This window comes from Sinocyclocheilus anshuiensis, unplaced genomic scaffold (assembly GCF_001515605.1).
Source record: "Sinocyclocheilus anshuiensis isolate Anshui unplaced genomic scaffold, SAMN03320099.WGS_v1.1 scaffold557, whole genome shotgun sequence".
NCBI lineage: Eukaryota > Metazoa > Chordata > Actinopteri > Cypriniformes > Cyprinidae > Sinocyclocheilus > Sinocyclocheilus anshuiensis.
In genome coordinates this window covers 278,993-287,106 of record NW_015540883.1, presented here as the reverse complement: position 1 = coordinate 287,106, position 8,114 = coordinate 278,993, and the positions used below count along the sequence as shown (strand labels likewise).

At 38.5% G+C, this 8,114-nt stretch overlaps 1 protein-coding gene across 1 annotated transcript in view; it reads right to left on the bottom strand.

The window, feature by feature from the left end:
• p2ry10 (P2Y receptor family member 10) overlaps positions 1–840 on the bottom strand; it is a 3,228-nt gene extending 2,388 nt beyond the window's left edge. The window contains exon 1 of the mRNA XM_016486327.1: positions 755–840. The gene's annotated coding sequence lies outside the window, so the exon portion shown is untranslated. The remainder of the gene's footprint in view (positions 1–754) is intronic.
• Positions 841–8,114: the final 7,274 nt, after the last annotated feature.

Genomic DNA, 8,114 nt, shown 5'->3' with positions numbered 1-8,114 from the left:
TCTTTTATGTGAAAACTTATATTCACCTGCGGACCAACACGAGTTTTATATTTGTCAACTCCCTTCCTGTGTAAGCGTGAAGGAAGTGTTTGTGTAACGGCTGTGGGTTACATAGTTTACTCCCCAAAATGTACCTCTTTGTGTGCTCTTGTCTCATATTTGGAACTTTTTTCCACATTGAATGGATCTGCAACCCAGCATTTGGATTTGACAGTGATTTTAATATATATATATATATTACAACATTTTGGTCTTTAGAATCAGTATCTCATGTAAAGCTGGGTGTGCTGTAAAACTGAAAGCACATGCTGAACAAATGGAGGAACTCGGGTTTCACAAGTATGCAAATATTCAAATTCATTGCTCCCTTTTGGTGTGAGCCATTTTATTTCTTGCTGTGAAATAAGAAATGTGTTGCAAACTCTACCACTAAGATGTTTAAGCAATTGTCCTTCAATCATTCTGTGGCTCTATTTCGTTTCTTCTTCCACCACATAGGGCAGACATAATACAATGATGATTTGACTTTGAAAAGAGCTTTTTAACCTTTAATTAAACTTTGTGAAATACAATTAATGAAATACAAGGACAACAACAACACATTTAAATTTGTACCTGTTTTTCCCCTCTAAGACGAAAACGTAATGCACATTATCATTTGTTTGCTTGCATGTTTGCTTAATCCAGGCATGTCTCAAGTGTGGCTAGAAAGGAAGAATGATCTGTTATTGCTGTGCGATGCGGTTGGTCCTACCTGTTGGACTGAGCTGAAGTCTGCATGTACGGTATTATTGGTGCTTTCCAGTCCAGCATGCACAGAATGCAACCTGCTGCAGCAGGAGGAAGTTATCTGAATGTGACGTGCCCTATAATTGCTATGTTATTCTTCAGCTACACCAGAAGTATAAACAACCTGTGACGTCTCAGGAAAGTGAAAATGATTAATATCTCTGATGCAGGGGATGTCTAATGTTTTTGATAGCAGTCAGTTAGTTCTGAAGTGACATAGCGTGATGAGGGCTGCAGATGACCCTACATACTCCAGTGTCTGTACTGATAATCTAAATTACAACTGAAATTGCAGACAAACAAATGGTAACTTTTTTTTATTTTTTTATTACTAATTACATTAAATGGTTACAAATTTGGCAGACACTGTTAACCAAATTAAAGTTCATGCAAGGCATAAGTGTTCTCTAAGAATTGAATCCAGGACCTTGACCTGATTAGTTCCATGCTCTAGCTAAGGGACATGATTAGTTTAAACATGCATAATTTGTTATCTTTCACTATATTGCTATGATTACAGATGGGACGTCTTGCACCATGTGTTATCATGTAACCAAACCAAAAAGATCCCATCTGAAGACAAAATCTCTGAAGCCACAAGTTCCTAAAAGCTATTTCCTTTGGCCTTATAACACCTACGACATATACTTAAAATCACTCATATTTGCTCCAGTTGTTATCATTTGTAAATTGCCTTTGAATGTTCTTCAGAAGCTCAACTGTCTTTCTGTACATCTTTCTGATAACAGGCCTAAAATGTTAATTTAAAAGGAGTTAAGTAATGTGACAGCCATAGTGTAAATGCACTTGGCGTGTATTAGTTCCTCTCACATGTCAATCTTGGCTTTCTTTTCTTGTTGTAAGTCACATCAAATGGTATGGTCCAATCTGTGAATCATTAAAATTAACCCCTACAAAGATCAAAAATGTCTTTGACAAAAGTGTATGCAACACAGCATAAAGCATTATTTAGCACTGCTTCATGAAATATTTAACTTTCACCCAGTTCTACTATGCATTTAATAAATGAAAGTCATTATAAGTACTAATATCAATACTTTAACCCCTTGCCAAGCCAAACACCTTTCAGGATACTGAATGGCTGACTTCCTGTTAGGTGGAGCTAATGACTGTAACTCTGAAAGTTTTCCGGTTTTAAGAGAACAATATATTTACTGAGTTTGGTGACTGCAAGTAAAACTGACCCCATTTTATTTACCACATACCACATACCAAAAATAAAACAGATCCACTTGCGTTGCCTGCTGTCATAAAAGAAAAACATGTAAAGGTGGTCCAGCTATATAAATATTTACTTGATGATAATTTTAACTTTGAGGTAAACACTGATGTTATTTGAAGAAAAGATCTTCAGCATATGCATTTTCTTAGGAAATCTAGTAGTTTTAATATAAATGTCTCTTTTATTAAAATGTTGTATACAATTATTTTATTGAATCCATACAGAAACAGAGTTATGAGTAACTGCGATGAGGCCTGTGCACATAGAGAGCATTAAAAAGGGTAACGATGAGGGAGATCCTCTTCTGACAGCCTTCGGTCACTACTCCATCTAATATGGCAAAACCGCAGATGCAGTGAAATTGTCACGAATCCGGTCCTGGTACAGTTCCCATCATCCACTGCACTGATTACACACACACAGTTGATTGCACACAGCTGTAATCAATCACACATTCCCTATATAACACTCACTCTGATCCCTTCCCACTGCCGAGTATTGTTTAGAGCTTATCGCTCATCGTGTGATAGCTACTTTACGGAGCCTTTTCCCGTGTTAGTTTCTAGTTCCTAGTTCTAGTCTTAGTCTAGTCTCGCCGTGTTTTCTGATTTCCTGGTACCTGATTTTTGCCTGTTTATCTTAAGTTAACCCTTTGCCTGCTGTTTCGGACTGTGTTTGCACCTCGCCTGGACTCTAGCTCGTGTTATTGGATTACCCCTCATGTCAAGCCCTCTGGATATTGTTAGCCGCTTAATGACCACGCCCGTTTTGGATTACTCTTCTGTCTTGCCCTCAATATACCTGTTTGCCATTGTCTGACCCATGCCTGTTTTATGACCACGTCTCTGTCTCCTATTAAAGCTTTGCAAATGGATCCGCAAGTCTCATGTCTCGTTCGCCCCGTAACAGAATACTCGGCCACACAAGGATCCAGCGGCTTTTCAAGTGGACACTGGCCAGGTATAGACATTGCAAGACTGTTATTAGCCCTCAAACAGGGCACACGATTGCTCGAGGACTATATTCAAGAGTATCTGAACTTTACTTATTTTTCTGATCTGCCGGACTGTGTACTCATAGACTTCTTTTGTGAGGGCATTAATCAGCCACTCAAATCACGTTTAATCCGTGAAGGTCCCCGCTCATCTCTCAGTCAGTTTATGGACTATGCTTTGTTGACTGTTGGTTCAACGTTCACTGTGGGTGTCGTGGAGGAACGCAACCCCGCACTCACTTGTGTAATGGCGGCCACACTAGAGCACGCTCACAAAATGGCGGACACAACAACGCCCCATTATGTCACAGCTGCCAATCCTGAACCAAGTCAAGTCACAGTTGTTCTTCAGGAGTCAAGTCAAGTCACAGCTGATCTTCCTGAGTTCAGTCAAGTCACGGTTGATCATCATGAGTCAGGTCTAGTCACAGTTGATCGTCATGAGTCAAGTCAAGTTACAGCTGCCAATCCTGAATCAAGTCAATTCACAGCTGCCAATCCTGAATCAAGTAAATTCACGGCTGATATTCCTGAGTCAACTCAAGTCACCGCTGATTTTCCTGAGTCAACTCAATTTTTCTTACAAAAACGCATTGATTCGCTACAGGAGGCCTTTGTTCACCCCCCGGAGCCGTGTGAGACACCTTTTTTTAATGGATGGGTGCTTTTTATTTAACTTCTTTTGGACTGATGCATGCAACACCCGCTGAGTGGCATTAAACAGCTTGAAAGATCAAAGACGATTTTTAATATAACTCCGACTGGATTCGTCTGAAAGAAGAAAGTCATATACACCTAGGATGACTTGAGGGTGAGTAATTTATGGACTAATTTTCATTTTTGGGTGAACTAACCCTTTAACAGTATTAGCTCATAACGTTACTAACAAGACACAGTAACACACACTGGTAGGACATTGAGATATGTAATCTCGATTAGCATCTCACTTTAATGCACTGTATCTTGATGTAACTACAGAACATTATATATAGTTAAAGGGACTTATCTTTTGCAGTTTGCATGTCCATTAGCCATTGGTAGAAGTCTGTGTTCATATTCATGTTTATTCGTTCTCAATCATCATCCCACAACACAATTTTGCACAAAATATGAATTTAACAGTCAGATGTAAAATAATCCATGTGATAATCCATGTAAAAGCCATTACTAGCGGACCGACTTCAGCAGGACTGCAGAAGTCGAGCAGCGGCACTCACTGCAGCGGTGTTTATTCAAACCTGACTGGTAAAAAGGCGCGCACAGCAGTCATTGGCCAGATTCCTGAGTGACGTTCAGATTAACCAATCATGCTCAGAGCAACACTGAGAGACAGCAAGTAGCGTTGCAACTACAGAAAGAAAAAAATACTTGTTTTAAATGAAAGATTACAAATGTGTCAATTTATTTTCATTTGTAGGCTGTTACATTTAATTCATTGGTCAAATAGTGTTTTCACATATACTTACAACCAGGGTTACGTGCATCTCTGCTATTTGCTATTCACCCATCATTTCCCTCTGATTTTCGGGTTAAATTAGGGTTAGGTTTAGGAACAGAGATAGGGTTAGGACTGTTTTCAGACAGGATCAACAAAGTATGTTGATTCAGGAACAGGTCTTACTTGGCAAAATCATGGCAGCCGTGTTTGTGTGTGTGTGTGTGTGTGTGTGTACATGTTTGGCTATGCTTGTGCAGTTACACTGACATGACCAATAATGACCCTTTTGTATTTTAACAAATCCATTATATTTCCTTTAGAACCACCAGTTGTGCAGCTGTGGCATTTTCTGTATTTAGCCCTTTACTGTACTGCAGTTTAACACAGCCTGTTAGTTATTCCTCTGTCCACCGTAACACTTATTTAAAAATACTGCCATAATTGCATACAAGTTTCAAAATTTGTCTACAGAGTTTTATTTAACAGCACATAGATATTTCAAGCTGTTGATCATTATAGCATTCGTTATAGCATTCTGCAGTAGATCCTTATAGCATTCGTGATATGAGACAGTGTAAACCGAAAATGTTGAACTTCTCACTATAGAAAGTGAGAGTCTGTATTTTAGTTATTCATAAGTAAAGACAATGTATGTATTGGCCCTAAGCCAGAGCAATGTTCCATCATGAACATTGCTGTCCTTGCTGTCTGACTAATTCAACAATAATTGAGCAGTTTGATAATGCATGTATTGTCATTCATTTCAACACTAGGCTTGCAGCAAGATGACGGCTTAGTCCTGTCACATCACAGCATGGTGTTTCCATAATACAAAGACATGCACATTTGACAAAGTGAGGATTCTAAATTGTCCATATTTGACATATTGCATGCTGGCAGGGCCGGACTGGGACGTAATTTCAGGCCGGGAAATCTCACACTCATCCAGGCTACACAGAAAAAAAGGGGTCAACATTTTTGGGGTACAACAGCTTGACACCGTAGCAGTACTCTTATAAGGACATATTTGTTCCTTTTTTACCCCTAATAGGTACATATTAGTAGCTTAGAGTAGTAATTCATACCCTTAAGGTACTAATTTGTAGGCCTACCTATTAGGGAAAAAAGGAACACATATGTTCCTTTTCAGTAGAACACAAACGAAGATTTTTAACTCAAAACGTTGCAGTCTGTCAGTCTTATAATGGAGGTGAATGGGAATCACGGCTTTGAGTCAAAAAAACATACACAAACAAAACCAAATTAAACCCTGCAGCTCGTGATGATACATTGATGTGTAAATACACGAAACGATCGGTCTGTGCAAGAAACTGAACAGTATTTATATGGTTTTTTTTACCTCTGATTCACTGCAATGTATGAACTGTCTGAACTGTCCTGAGCGCGTTCAACAGCCGGCGCGTGACCGTCTTCTTCTTCTTCTTGCTTTATGGCGGATCGCAGACTTATAAGTGCATTACTGCCACCTATCTCTCAAATGGACCATTGACACTCTATCTCCAATTCTCCCGGTGCTCCCGATGGCCAGTCCGGGCCTGCATGCTGGGATGCATTCCAGTAGTTTCAGACCCTTTTCTACATGTTCTGCTTTTTTCTAGTATTCAATTGTCTCTAGGCAGGGTTCCAAACTCCAAATACCGGCACAATCTGATCAGATAACATAAAAAATACTTTAAGATGGTTGTATGCCATATAAGTGTATTTGTTAAAGTTGATTGGTTTTTGGGGAGTTTGAGCTTGTAAAAAAATATGTGTGCTTTTCTCACCTCTATTCACAATATTCTTTGTAAAGCAGTTTGGGTATGATGTGTGGGCAAAGGCCTGAAAGTTTCAACCTGGAGAGCAGTGCAGCTTTGTACTCGTTAAAAGCAGATAGGCATTGTTTGATGTAATGAAAACAGTTTGCAATATTTGTGCTCAGAATGACAGAGTTTGAATGTAAAATTACACCTAAATATAAAACTAATAAGATTTACTTTAAAATTACAAAGAAGAACATTCAATTGTTAGTATAGACAAACCTTTAATACAATGAGTCACATATTTAATTACAGATTATCTTTGTAATTTTATGTGGCAGTCTGCCGTCAAAAGCTTAACACAGCGCCAATTATGGCAATGAATAGACTACGCCACCCTGGAAATTGGCCGGGGACCCACCACCAAGTACCACAAGCACACAGATGCATAGCACAATTTTACCACTTCAGAACTGGGAAATTCGTCTTGCCTATCCAATAAACACAGCAACCACTCGTGCTCTCTCACAACAGCACCAAAACCCCCGTTGTGAACACTGCAGACCGACAGCCGAACCACCACCACACACACAGAGGACTCTGGCTAGTACTGGCACCCCAATTCTGAAGGGAAAAGAAAACAAGATGAGACACAAGCAATCACACACACATACACACACACACATACACAGATGCACTTTCCACGTTATGATTTGTCAAAAACACTTATCACGTGCTGCAAAAAGGGATCAGTATGTCACACAATAATGGCGACTGTTCACTAGCTGGTGCTCACTAGCTGTTGGCAGCACAGAGTCATCCTATGTCATTCAAGACTACATAACAAAACAAACATGCAAAGCACAAATACAACAATTTACTACCAAATTCAAAAAAAGAACAAAATAGCAAAAACATTCACAATGAAACACAATAGGAACGACAAACACATAGCTTCTCGCCACTGTAGTTACCCCACCTCAAGTCCTCGGGTCAATAAATGTTCGAAACTACTAAATTTAAAAGCGCCACCACCGGCTGGGAACGCGCTATTGTTCCGGTCGTCAAGGTGATCCTTGTTCACTGAAATGAGATCGTCAATCAATTGGGTTAATGTTACATACAAAGCTGGGTAACGCTTTAGATTACAACCCGCAAAGTACTGCGTAAGTAAACAGAATTTACAGCGTAACTTTTTTGTAATTACAGTGTCCCTATTCAGTACCTCCGTGTAGGTATAAGGTAACAATATGCGAAGTTTGGAGAATAAAGGAGTAATAATCTGTAAAATTACAAATTATTTCTACTGTAAGTATTTGAAACTAAGGGGTACCTATTCTAATATTACAGGGTATGTATGACCTCTTATATTTGCAAGCGATTAAGCAAAAACATACACTGTGTACTTTTTTATAGCCTACACATATAAAACACGCAATACAGTTTAATCTTGACTTTCAGTGTTTATTACTGTGTTTATTGGCGTGATGGTTTGGCCATAATAGTTTAATTAGTCATTACTAGTTAATCAATTAGTCATTAAGTCAGTGGGTGAAAAACATGAACAAATTGAACAAAATCTATCCTTAAACAAGCTTTTCAAAAGAATTTGGTTTAACTGTATAATCTGTATAAGTATGGAGTTGCTTAGCTTTTTTTCTGAACTGGTGTAATAAATTTTTATATTTTATTAGGCTATCTGTTGCCTGTGTTGTTACTGTTGTCATATTGTGTGTGATTTTAATTTTAAAACCCATTTTGGGTTAATTTAACCCAGCAGTAGGCCTATAGTAAATTGCAAACAATATTTGAATTAAATAAAACAGTCCACCATGTTTATTGATACATTACCTGATATATAATGTATGTATGACCTAATGTATAAACAAT